The sequence below is a fragment of the Arvicola amphibius genome, chromosome 6 (assembly GCF_903992535.2).
Source record: "Arvicola amphibius chromosome 6, mArvAmp1.2, whole genome shotgun sequence".
NCBI classification, from domain to species: domain Eukaryota; kingdom Metazoa; phylum Chordata; class Mammalia; order Rodentia; family Cricetidae; genus Arvicola; species Arvicola amphibius.
The window spans coordinates 107,715,257-107,727,502 of NC_052052.2; the positions used below are offsets into that span (position 1 = coordinate 107,715,257).

The following is a 12,246-nucleotide window of genomic DNA, read 5'->3' on the forward strand; positions in this document are numbered from 1 at the left end:
TGCCGGGAGCACAGGTCTGCGCCTGCGCGTGACTCGCGGAAGCAAAGCGGAGCTGCCGGGCTCGCACTGCACCCTACTGACGGGAGGACTACACTGCACCTCCCCTCTGCCTGCCTCTTATTTCACCAGGAGATGTCGCTATTGGTGCAAGGCTTTGAGATCCCATTCGGTTCATGACTTTTGAGTAAGAGCGATGAGAATCCCCTATTAGGCTTTAGCTATTCATTCCCAACTATTCCTTTATATACTAAAAGCTGAGAATGAATCTTTGTAGGCGATATGTTGCAGAATAGCACTGAAGAACATGTTGCGATTAGGGCCTCAGAAGAGAATAAAAGAAGCAAAAGACCAAAGGAGGGTCAGAGAAACCCTGGCTTTGCGTAAACGTGTTTTCAACAGCTTTAGTTGGGTGTAAAAATTATTTCAAACTGATAAAATTGGAGGATTAGATGGACCTCAGCACAAATGAACACACTAAATTGACAGTCAACTAAAATACGATATACAAAAAAGTGCTCAAATAATTCTGAAAGTTTGGAAACTGGAAAAGATGTATCACTTTATGGCAGATTAAAAAAGAAATCAGCAACACTGTGCAGGCCTATTTCTGGACAAAAGTTTTAAATGAATTTTTTGGGGGGAGGGGGTTCGAGACAGGGTTTCTTTGGAGCCTGTCCTGGAACTAGCTCTTGTAGACCAGGCTGGCCTCGAACTTACAAAGGTCCACCTGCCTCTGCCTCCCGAGTGCTGGGATTAAAGGCGTGCTCCACCACTGCCTGGCTTAAATGAAATTTTATAAACACAATTTTTAATTAAAGAAAAAAGTGGGAAATGGTTGGGATTTTGCTTTTACGGCCGGAGAGAGCAGCCTCTTCCAGGGGACCTTGGTTCACTGTCCACCACCCCATGTTCACAACCATCTGTAACTCTAGTCCCAGGTGATCCAGGGGCCTCTGTGGCACAAAGACTTACATGCAGACCACCGATACTCATAAGATAAAGTAAATACATTTTAACTGAGATATTAAAGCAAAATTAATTTGTTCTAATATGTAGACTTCCACCTGATTTTCTGTTTGTTATTAAATATTTTTGTTTATTTGCTTGTTTTGTTTTGTTTTGTTTTGTTTTTTGAGACAGAGTTTCTCTGTGTAGCCCTGGCTATCCTGGAATTCACTTTGTGGACCAGGAGGGCTTCAAACTCAGAAATCTGCCTGCCTCTGCCTCCCAAATGCTGGGATAAAGGCGTGCATCACCATGTACAGCTTAAAAAAGAACTTTTATTTTGTTCTGTTTCTAGCTTCTTACATAGCCTCTTAGATCAATGAACTTATTTCAAATTTTCAATGAACACATAGATTTTTAAACGAGAGTTTTCTTGTGCCTACTTTGAAGGACAGTATGAGATGGGTGAGCTGCAGAGCAAGTCTCCAAGGGAGCCCAGCACAAAGAAGTCCTGGGAATTTTTCGAGCAGTGTTCAGCAGCCTGAAGTGGGGACAACAGGAAGCAAATGGTAGCATTAATCAAAAATAGGACATTAGTTAATCCAAAACAAAATATTAGCAGGGCAGATGCTCCAGAAGAAAGCAACACCAAGGGTGCTTGGGACCAGAAGGGAAGTGGGCAGATCAAATGCTCTGGCATAAAAAATGGGCAGAAACTGGAGCTGGTGTGAAGGAAGGAAGCAAAGTGGTGGGTGCCCTCAAAGGAATGCAGCTTAGTTAAGGTGACAATTCGCTTAAACTTGTAATTTGATTATGGCTTTTTGTGGTGTGTATAATGATACTTTGGTTGTTGTTTTGAGACAGGGTTTCTCTTTGTAGTCCTGGAACTCACTACGTAGACCAGGCTGGCCTTGAACTCACAGAAATCCTCTTGCCTCTGCCCCCGAATAAAGGCGTGTTGCAACCACGCCCAACTAGTGATACTATTGATGACACGAAGGGTAATTTTTGTTTCCTGGAGTATATATATCTTCTTTATGCATGTGGCATAATTTTATTAGTCACTTCTTATTTTACTTTTTATTTTTATTTATTTTACTTAAAACAGATTTATTCCATTTTTAGGACAAGGAAAACAAAAATATAAAATATGTCATTAGAAATGTTCTCCTGTATGATCTCAAGCCGTTTTTGAATATACACAAAATGCTCACAAACACATACAAAAGGCTTCAACATGTCTTCTGTAAGTTCTGCAGCAGAGAAAGCAATGTTCACAAACATACAACTTTCTTCTGCACCAACTTTAAGAGAATTACTGAGTTACATGCTCTTCTGTCACTCGTACATACGTAGGCTCATTCACATTGAATGAGATCGCTGCCAATACGTACATTGTTTCCTTTAACTTTATTTTCACAGTAAGCCAATGTCGGTTATGCAGCCATCAGAGGCTTCGCAGTAAATTACACAGGGTTGTAGCCCACTTTGGATTCTAGGTTCTTAGAATCAGCCGCTTTTCTGACCGCTTTCGTGAAGTATTCCTGAACTACAAAGTTATGATGGGCATGAATTGCAAATACACCTGCTTCAGTACAAACATCCCTCAGGTCTGCTTCCCTAAAGCCATCTGAAAGGCTTACAGTCACTTCATAATCTATTCCACCATGCCTGTGATAGGGCCGGTGTGGAGTTTCAATAAACCTAATCGTGCTTGTTCATTTGGTAAATCAATACGTATTTTTCTAATATTTCTGGATGCAACAAAGCTGGATCTAGTGTATCTGGTCAGTTTGGAGTCATGACCGTTTTAACTGTGCAGAATATCAAATCCATCCTTTTGATTTAGTAACTCCATTTAAAGTTCCCTGAATTTCTCTGTCAGCTAACGTACCATCCAAAAACCTATGACCACCAATGGCATCTATTTCATCCATAAAGAAAATGCATGGCTGGCGGTCCCTGGCATAATTAAAGATTTCTCTAATCAAACAAGCACTTTCACCAAGGTACTTGTCTATAATAGAAATAGACACAACCTTTAGGAAGTTGCAGTTGAGCTGGCTGGCAACCGCTCATGCCAAGAGTGATTTCCCATGCCTGGTGGTCCATATGGCAAACAGTCTTTTGGAGTATTATTTCTACATACTCAGATAATTCTGGGCTTGTAAGAGGCGATTCTATTACCTCTCCTAATTGTTAGGGTCTGAGAGAAGCCCCCAAAGAAGACCAACAGCCACGTATGCAATAGCAAGATCGCTTTATTAATTCCAATGTTGGGGTGGCACTTGGCGACCCCCAAAGGAGGTCACAAGCTCCTTTTAAGCAGAGTTAGGGGAATTCCAGAGAGAAGGGATTAACCTGGGGCTGATTGGTAGAGGAAAGATTAGTGTGGGGGCTGATTGGTGGGAGGTTCTAGTGGTTAGGGACCTTCCAGCAGCAGGGTAGGGAAAGCTATCTTTAAAATGCAGAAATCTGAGGGGCATCTGCTGAGCTGGCAGAGGGACTTTGGGGTCTGCTGAGCTAGCAGAAGGGTTTGTAAGGGTGCTTGCTAATAATCACCTATAAGTTGTGGTTTTCATGAGACCTGCTTGCTCAGCTTTGACCCATTCTAGTGAAGTCAAACTTAGGTTTGGTCTCTGCTGCTCCCAGCCCCAGCCTTTTCACTAATTCCCCATTCTGTGCTGACAGTCCTTCAGTCTCAGACTAAGAAACATTTCCAGGATCCTCATGAGACATGTCGTACCTCATGATGGGTAGTGTAGTCACATCCAAAACAACTCTTGTTCCTGGCTTCAGCTTACTCCTATCAAGCTGCCGATGACAACCTATGGCATACGTTGGTCCGTTTGTTGCTTTAACAATGAGTTGTTCTTCTGTTAACTGTTGAAGTACTTCATCCACGATCTGCCCAACACTTTGTAGTGTCTTCAGATCTTTGTCAGACTTTTCATACCGCTTTGTAAGTTCTAAACTTTCCCTTAGTTCCTTAAGGTGGCAGTCACTCTCCTAGCCTTCTAGTCCTTTCTTGCAGTAGTCCTGAAGTACCTTATCTCTAGGGTCTTCCATGAGGAGAAGCCATTGCTCATCTTGCTTTTTTATTTTTGAAACAGGGTCTCCCACTGAACCTGGAGTTCATGGTTTTGGCCAAGCTGGGTGGCCATTTCTTGTACTAGGATTACAGGGCATGAGTGACCACATCCAGATTTTGCATGAGGGAGGTGGATGCAAACCTAGGCGCTCATGTTTGTGCATCAGGTACTTGCCCCACAGATCCATCTCCCCAGCCCCTTCTCTCATACATCTTTAGACACTTTTGCCCACCTTCCAGAATTTTCCAAGTGTTTTAATTATACTAATTTCCAAGTATGGGGCATTGTTTTGTTTTGTTTTAATTTTTAGACTTTATGTGTAAGGGTGTTTTGTTTGCAAGTGTGTCTGTATACCATGTGCAGGTCTGGTGACCAGGGAGGCCAGAAGAGGGCAGCAGATTTCTGGGACTGGAGTTAAAGTCAGTTGTGAACTCCCACGCAGTTGCTGGAAATCAAACCCAGGTCCTCTAGAAGGTCAGCCAGGGCTCTTAACTACTGAGTCACCTCTCCAACCCCCTTCCAAGTCATTTTATAGACTCGTTACCAACCTGTGATGTTTGTAGAAGCAAACTGAATTGCCCACAATGAAAGCTCACAAAATTCAACTATGTTGGATAAAAATAATTTAATTGAAGGATCCTGTTTTTTTAAACTACAGAGAACATATCTAAAATATATTTGCTGATTTTGTTTCTTTTCTGACTAGATGGATCTATAATGATTTAAAATTTTTTTACCTTCTATATCTTCTAATTTCTTGTTTTACGCATTCATTACTTTCATAGCAAAAATAATGAAAAGGATAATTATTTTTAGAGATGCAGAGTTCTCTGGAATTAAATTAAACTTCTCATCTATCAGTTAATGCTTCTTTTGCCTGTTTAACAATATTTTCATCGATCTTTAAATACATTAATTGGTTGAAATTTAGGCTTTTCAAGTAAGATTTTGTTTTCTGTTTATTTTTTCCACTTCTGGGTAGTAGGCTGGGAGCCAAAAGATCCTAGGAGATTGCCCTACCAACTCCCCCTGTCCAGGACAGATGTGCACTGAGGGTGTGACCCAGTGACAGCGTACCTGCTTAGCAGGAGTCAGTCTCTGGACCTCATCTGCAACACTATGTAACCCAAAGTAATTTCTGTGCATGCTTGATGGCTTTCATGTGACTAGATTTTCTTTTCTTTTCTTCAATTTTTAAAATCTATTCTTCTCTCATGTATTATATTACATCCCTACCTCAGTTTCCCCTCCCTCCTCTTTTCCCAGTCCCTTCCTCCAATCTTCCCATTTCTCCAGATCCACTCCTCCATTTCCCTTCAGAAAAGACCAGGCCTTCCAGGGATATCAACCAAACATGTCATAACAAGTTACAGCAAGACTAGGTACCTCCCCTCATGCCAAGGCTATGTGAGGCAACCCAGTAGAGGAAGAGGGTTTCAGAAGCAGGTAAAAGAGTCAGAGATATCCCCACCTCCACTGTTAGGAGTCACACAAGAAGATCAAGCTACACAGCCATAACATATATGCAGAGGACCTAACTCAGACCCACACAGACTCCCTGATTGTCACTTCAGTCTCTGTGAGTTCCTATGAGTCCTGCTTAGCTGATTCTGTGGGCTGTGTTCTTGTGGTGTCCTCTATCCCTCTGACTCCTACAATCCCTCATCCTCTTCTGCAGAATTCCCCAAGCTCCACCTAATGTTCAGCTGTGGATCTCTGCATCTGCTCTTATCAGTTGCTGGGTGAAACCTCTCTGATGATGATGGTGATGATGGTGTTATGCTCCGGTCTACTCATAGAATATCATTAGGGATCTTTTCACTGTCTTCTTCTTCTTCTGCTGGAGAGGGAATGGAGGAGAGGAGGAGGAGGACGGAGGAGGAGGGAGGAGGAGGAGAGGAGGAGGAGGAGGAGGAGAGGAAGAGGAAAGAGAAAGAGAAAGAAAGGAAAGAGAAAGAGAAAAGAAAAAGAGACAAAGAAAAACGAGACGAAGAGAAGCCTCCTCCCTCCTCCTCCTCCTCCTCCTCCTCCTCCTCCTCCTCCTCCTCCTCCTCCTTTTCCTTTTTTGTTTTTGTCAGTCATGTCTGTCGTCTGTTTCTATCCTGGGTCTCTGGTTATCCAACCTCCTTCCTATTCCTGCCCATTAAGGCAGTATTAGGCTTGGGCTCCCTCTTGTGGCAAGGGCCTCAAGTTAGACCAGTCATTTGTTGGTCACTCCCATAAGTTCTGGGCATCCTGTGGCTATTTTAAGTTTCAAGTTTGTGTATACATACACCTAAAGTGGTGAGATAAACGTCCTTATCCTTTCAGTCCTGAGATCCTTACTCCTCAAGCAGTGAAGCAAGCACTCAATCTTGGTAATGTCTGCTCGGAGGACTGCCGTCCTTCCCACTAAGTCCTTTAGTGCATACCCAATGTACGTGAGCAGAAACAAGTCTTTGATGGGGAGTACAGCTCTGAGTGGTGACCTTCATGTGGTCCCCAGTGTGTGTGATCAGGTCATCAAAGCCATGTAAACCAAGGAGGGGCACGATCGGGAAATGAGTGTATCTGTGATCTGAGGGTTTCAAGGGATTAGTAACCCTTTCGAGCCACACTCTCTTTGCGCTCTCTGAAGCAGAAATGATGCAAGGTGGCAAGGCTCAGCACAGATGTTAAGACATGGCTCCGACGGTAGAAGAGAATTGCAGCTAGACATCTTAGCATCGGACACAGCATTTATTCTTAAGCATGCAGGAATTATGCCCACTTTTCATGATGGAAAAGTGAGGCTCACAGAAGTTAGAGAATTTCCTGAGGCTATACAACTGGTGGGTTACTGAGCTGTAATGAGAACTGAGGTCTGCCTGGCAGAAGCTGGTGTGGGTTTTTTGTACATTCAGCCGCCTTATGGGAAGACAATTTAATGAGGGTCACGGCAGTGACGCTCTCTGCCAGGCATACTTCTGACTTAGAATGGTTTAGTTTCCAGCTTAGAGTCTCACTGAAAGGCTCCCCTTGTCCCCATTCTAACTAGTAATGGCACATATCAAACCCTCTGTGTGCACGGAACGCTGGAAGAACTCAATTACGTATTTACTCTAATGTATTCCTCCTAAGGTCTATATGCTAGTTGTTACATACCCATTTGCAAATGAAGAAATGACAGTTTCAGAAAGTTTATGGGGCTGGAGAGATGGCTCAGTGGTTAAGAGCACTGGCTGCTCTTCCCAGAGGTCCTGAGTTCATTTCTCATATGGGGGCTCACAATCATCCATAATGAGATCTGGTGCCCTCTTCTGGTCTGCAGGCAGACATGTAAGCAGAATACTATGTACACAATAAGTAAATAAAATCTTTTAAAAAAAAGAAAGTTTCTGCCTAAATCCATAGATGTTCATTCAAATCCATAGGCCCTAGATTTGGCTCCTTTCTCCACCACAGAAAAATAGCAATGCTTGTCAGCTTTTTGTTACTGTCAACAAATACCTGAGATAATAAGCTTATGCAAATAAAAGGTTTGGTTTGGGTTACAGTGCTGAGTTCACGGTTGCTTGGCTCTGGTGCCATAGAGCTGTGCTAATACAGTTACATATTGGTGGGTGGTGGGTGGTTGGCAGAGGAGCTCTGTCCACTTCCTGGCAGAGGGGGTAGGTAGTTAATGTTAGTTGTCTTCCTCTCTTACTCTGCAACCCATTTTTCTTTTCTTTCTTTCTTTCTTTCTTTCTTTCTTTCTTTCTTTCTTTCTTTCTTTTTTTGAGACAGTATCTCTCATTGACCTAGAACTACAAACTCAGCTAGACTGCCAGGCCCACAAGCTCCTCCTGGCACGGGTGTGACAGGTGGATACCACCACCCTAGGCTTTTGATGTGGGTCTAGGGATTTGAATCAGGGCCTTGTGCTTGTGCAGTAAGCAGTGCACCCACTGAGTCATTTAGCTCTATTTATCTTTATTACTAACGATGTTCTAGTATGACTCTAAAATATTGATATGGGGGTCAGGTAGAAGAGATGGCTCAGAAGATTCAGCACTTGCTACGAAAGCCCGGTGACCAAAGTTCAATCCCCAGCACAGATGTAAAAGCCACTGGGTGTGGCGGCACTCAGGAAGAGACGGGATCCTCTGGGACAAGCCAGCTAGCCTGACTAATCAAGAACTCCAGGTTCAGTGAATGGCACTGCCTTAATAGATAAAGAGGCGTAAAGTCAAGCAATACGTTCACTGTAGACCTCTGGGAGCCACATCCACACACACGCCATCTCACATACAATCAACACGTCCTCACATGCATACACACCACGCACACAAACAACAAAAAGAATGATTTCCTCGATTTTTAAAATTGAATTCCATTTTAGAATTATGAAGTCCAATTTCTTAGAAACTCAATATAGACTAGAACTGTAATTCAGAAATCAAGAACTTGGTTTGGCTTTGACTGTCATATCCAAAGCTTTGCCACTATCTAGGTTTTGGTTGTTGTTTATTTGTGTTTTTTTTCTGCGGGGAAGGGGGTGATTTTTTTTCCTTTCCTTTTCCTTTTGAGACGGTGTCTCTCTGTGTAGTCCTGACTGTTCTGGAACTCACAGAGACCCACCTGCCTCTGCCTCGAAAGTGCTGGGATTACAGGCGTCACCACCATGCCCAGATAATTGTCTGTGCTATTTGAAATCATAGCCCAAATGAACCTTTTCTCCCTGTATGCTGCTTCTGTCAGGCATTTGTCACAGTGACAGGAAAATGGACTGAGGCCGTCTTCATTCCACACTCACCCGTAGGCCAGTAGTGGGCCCTTCACACCCACTGCAGAGGAGAAAGGGACTTAACTTCCTTTAGAGACGCAAGCTTATTATAAGGATGCCCGCTGGAAATAGACAGAAGTCCTTGCAGATGTACCCGAGGTGACCTTGAAGGACAGTGGTGAAAGTCCTTCTCATGGGCCGATTGATGGGAGCGGGACTTTGTGTGGAGAGGAGACATGGCCCGAGGATACAATAGACTCCTGTTCACCAGTGTAGGTGATTTGACTGACGCTTAGGGATATGGAAGAAAAGGTATTGAAAGGCTGGGGATGAAGAGATCTCGTGGGCATGAAGCATGAGCACTGTTGTGGCTCATGTCTTTGATTCCAGAAAGCCTCCACCACAAAAGCAGAGCTAAATGATTCAGCAGACAATGCCATGATGAGATGACATTAGTCAGCCATGGTCGTGGATCACCAAAGTGCTGGCATGCAGTCACTGAGTGAAATGACCAGCATAGTAGACATGGAGGCTCTCCAGGAGCCCAGGGGCACAAACTAATACCTAAGCTGATCATATCTCATCCTGAACCACTTAGCAGTTCCTGGCTAAAGGAAACTAGAGTAGTTTGCTGAAGTGTGTCTTTAAAATTCCAACTCAGAAGTGATGCTCTGTAGTATTGTCTTCTGTGTGCTGCGGTGGCAGGGTCACAGGGGCATGGCCACCCAAACCCGATGTGTTCTAGAGGATAGACAGAGAGCTTTGGGGTCTGCCCGTGGGTTTCAGTCTTGCTTTAGCCAGCTATTCCTTGATCTACCTCATTTCTCCCTTTTAAAATAAATAGGTTTTATTTTCCTGCGTCATTGCGTATTAGAAGCATGACACTTTAAAATATTACATTTATTTATTTAGTTATCATGTGGTATGCATTAGAGTGTGTGGTATGTGTGTGACTGTTTGCGTGTGCACACACACACTCGTGCGTACGCTCACACGCATGCGTAGGACAGAGATTAGAATCAGATATCTTCCTCAATTACCTTTTATCTTTTCATTGACACAGAGTCTCTCACTGAATCTGAGGCTCTCTGAGTTAGCTAGCCTGGCTATCCAATGACCACTAGGGATCCTCCTCCTGTCTCAGCTTCCTCAACACTGGGATTACTGAGACACAGCACTGCTCTCAGCTTTTTCTGTGAATTCTGGGGATCCAAAGTCAGGTCTCCATTCTTGTACAAACAGTACCAACTGAGACAAAACCCTAACCCCATTAACCAAGACTTTTTAAATGCCAGATGTAGAGGTGTTGGAAACATTTAGAACTGAGTAGAAGAGAGGTGAGGACCGTTTTCTTTGCACTGCCCTGGTAGTCAGGCACAGGTCTTTAAATTGCCCTTTTTGCTATGAAAATGGTCTATGCAAATGGGCATGAGGGCACACAAAGGGCTCTGTGGGCTGCAGGAACCCCAAAGAGGTCGAATGGGCGATTGAAGTGGCTATGTATAGCACACCGAGACACCAAAGCTTACATCACATAGATCTTCAGGGACGGTCACCAGCTGCAATTTTACCTTTTATCCTTCTCAAAAGAATCACTATTTGAAAGATAATTTAGAATGAACATATGAACATAGATTGAATATAACTTCATCTTAGTTTATGAAACTGGCAAATGCTGGGACCATTGTGACTAACTTGCCAGATTTAGCAATACTGGTAAAGACCCATCAGCTGTTCTGGATAGACCCTCTCATCACGAGCTAGTGCCGTAAGATTCTGTCCACCTTTGGGCTCCTGACTGACAAGGAAGCAAGAAAAAAGAGGGGGTGTTAGAAGAGAATCCTTTCGCACTTGGGGGGATAAAGCAAGTTATCCTTTAGTTATCTTGCACTGACCACTAGGCTTTTATGGCGTTCCCTTTATTTTCATTGTCTGTGGCTCCCAAACCACAAGAACAAAGGGGCAGAAGGGATGGCAGAGATCCTTGGACAGCCCTTGAACACGACAGAGATAGCCCTCTGGAAGATCACTTTGGTGAATAAATTCAACTTTATTCCAGAGTATAGGGAATATATAGGATTGGGAAACCTGGGAACAAACCTTCATTTACGTTAAGTGGCACGCTCCTATCACAAGGCTTTATATGTGGCAGGGATTCTAGAGCAAAGCTCCTAACACAAGTCTTAGTTACCATGTGTGCAGCAGGGGAGGCTTCTAGCAGGAAGCCATCGAGGGTCACAGTGGGGATAAATCAGGCGTCCGGGCTTAGAGACAGCTTTTAGATAAGGTTAGTGATCCAGGCCCGCAGACATTCTCCAAACAAGGACAGGTAGAGAGCAGGAAGTCTTCCTGGGGAGGGAGTCCCCGATGTGGTCCAGCTTTTGGAGCTTTTATGCAGCATCTGACCAGCAGGGCCTCCCAACAGACCTTTGCTTGTATCAAGCCTCGTTCAGCAACAACACAGTGGCAAGCCCACGTTCTATGGGTGGATTATCCTTGCACTTGGATGGCTGGCTTGGTCTTGAGGCTCCTTCTGGAAACTCTGCAGAGACAGCAGTCCTCCTGTCAGCCTTTCTCTCTTTCTACAAACTCAAGACGCCCCATGGGATTGGTCTTTCAGTATTAAAGCTCTGCCCTTCGCTTCCACACACGTCTTCGTTGGACATGCGTGTGTTCCACGATTTCTCCTAGCACGCATGGCAATATTAAACATGCCTTATTTTTGCCTCTTTTGGAAGTTCATTTTCCACGGTGAATTTTCATTTTAGAAGGTCATTTATGCCCAAGGTGTAGAATTTTGCATGCTTGACCAAGCATACTATTTAGATGCTTGCAAAAATGTCTTCTGTACAACAGACTTCCTGAAAGGATCTTTTATAATTTGTCATATATGAAATTATCAATTAATTTGTAGGGCTCTAATTTATTGAGAAATTTTTATGATCTCATTGGAATGCAGGATGCATTCTTAGTTCTTTTGTCTAGTCTAAGCATCCCAAATAACCTTTCCCCAAAGGCCACCTTCATGTTTAAAAACATGTTTTCTTCCTTTTTTGAAAAAGGTTTGAGTCTAATTTTTAAAACTTTTAAAACTGTTTTTTTAAGTTCCGTAGACCACATTAATTACATATAGAGCAGACTTCCTTATGGTATATTCATACATATATATCGTATATTTCCTGTCCCGCTCAGGCTGACACCCTTCCTTTTCCCACCAAGTCCCATTTCTGTTGTCATCTCTTTCTTATTGTGCATGACTCAATGAGCTTCACTATGGTGGCTGACAGGAGCATGGACACCTTACACCGTTGAAGAAAATGCTTCTTGTTCCCCCAGCGACTATGCAGAGCTACTGTGAGTATGGGCATCCATTGGTCACTCAGTCTCTCAGCACTTGACAGACCATGAGTCTCTGAAGTTAGTACTGCCCACTGCAGGGGAGCGAAGACTCTTCCCCAAGCGACATTGATGGCAACACCAGTCTCT

The 12,246-nt window shown here is 43.5% G+C and overlaps 1 pseudogene; it reads right to left on the reverse strand.

Moving 5' to 3' along the window:
- Nucleotides 1-2,411: 2,411 nt before the first annotated feature.
- On the reverse strand, nucleotides 2,412-4,026 carry LOC119817752 (annotated as a pseudogene).
- Between the last annotated feature and the right edge of the window lie 8,220 nt (nucleotides 4,027-12,246).